Source organism: Phytophthora parasitica, assembly GCF_000247585.1.
Source record: "Phytophthora parasitica INRA-310 unplaced genomic scaffold supercont2.85, whole genome shotgun sequence".
Taxonomy (NCBI): domain Eukaryota; phylum Oomycota; class Peronosporomycetes; order Peronosporales; family Peronosporaceae; genus Phytophthora; species Phytophthora nicotianae.
This window is the reverse complement of record NW_008649071.1, coordinates 132,740-134,319: the sequence shown is the minus strand read 5'-3', so window position 1 is coordinate 134,319 and position 1,580 is coordinate 132,740.

Genomic DNA, 1,580 nt, shown 5'->3' with positions numbered 1-1,580 from the left:
GCCACCGGTTGCGATTGAGGTCACAGTTTTGGTATCCTTTTGTGAGTCCAACTTACATTTGAGCGTGATATTTAGGATTCGAAACTTACATTTGACTTTCACCATTCGAGCGTGAAAACAGACAGTAAAGTATACCACTGGATACTTGAGCCACTGATCAAACGCTGTCGTTTTGGCTCCTTGAAGATACAACAACTAATTTATACATGCAAAAATGTCTATTATGTCGTGGTACTTTATCATTTTAGCCTGCATACCTTCCCGTGCACCTCGTTTCATAATTTGTCCAAACTAAATGGAACCCTTGTATATATCTAGTAATCCTATCTGTGTGCACTTGCCGATCGACTGGACCAATTATTTTAGTAATTATCGGCCTTCGCTAATAATACTTTTCATCTAATGAGTGATACTTAGTATTTTAGACAGACGATTCCCTCGGCAGGGAAGCCCACGATTTATTCCTTTCTAAAGGTATTCCAAACTATGACCGTCCCACACACAGAATCTACTATCTCCCTCTGATTCCATCACAAGCAATGATCCCGAAGCTATTGATGCACATAAAAGCACTGCTACGGCTTTCGGTCTCGCATTTGGCGGCACAAGGTGCACTATCCTAAACTGGACCAGGTTCTTGCCAGTTGGGGCTCATGGTGGGAAGATAATGGTGTTACTGCCACGAGTGAGGCAATTTGAGTGAAGGCGGATCACTTCTCTGTGATCCTAAAGATCGCGTCTCCTTCAGAATGGTCAAATGGATGTTTCATCGGGCGAGACATGGGCTTGGCAGCAAGAATGCTCTTGTGCAGTTATGCCTTTTCCCATAGTTAAGCACCCCAGAACTGGAATATTTGGCTTCAAATGTACTGTATTTGCAATCGGTTGAGCTCGTTCTATTCCTTTTTACAACTGAGGGGTGAGAGGGAATAGTATCTTGGGTTGGCATGCCTGGTAATCGCCAGTCGCTAATTTATTGCTGTTGAGGGAGTATTCCAAAAATAGGGATACAACCGAGGGGATCGTCTGTACTCAAATGAAACTAAATTAGAGAATGTATATTATTGTAGATTTTCCTGCATAAATTTCGTGCATGTCGTGAATGCATCGAGCACTGTATGTTTTGCTAATTTAAGTTTTGGTGTGTTTTTGTATTACTAAAATAGTACCCACCGAAAATATACCAAAATGTTAAAAAAAAAAGTTTATGCACAGACAAACTGGTGAGACGGGATTGCTATGTAGAGAATGTTGTTGTTGTGTCGTCGACCATCTGGTAAGTGGACAACCTATTCAGAATTTTCAGCCATTATTGTTCACGTACTTGTTATCGTGTCGCCGACAGGGTACATATACTGTTTGCCTAACCCCCTCCCCCTCCTCCATCATTCGAGCGTCTGTTTGTTGCCTGTCCGACGTTGACAGATTCTGTAAACTTCGCTGAGGAATCATAAAGATTTGCTGTTGACCAGTGCCAATCACCGAGCGATCCCCTCACGCCGTGAGGGGTTCGCTTGGTGCACAAATCCTTCATTTATGAGTTGTGAAATTAGAGTCTGAACTTTTAAATGTATTCGATA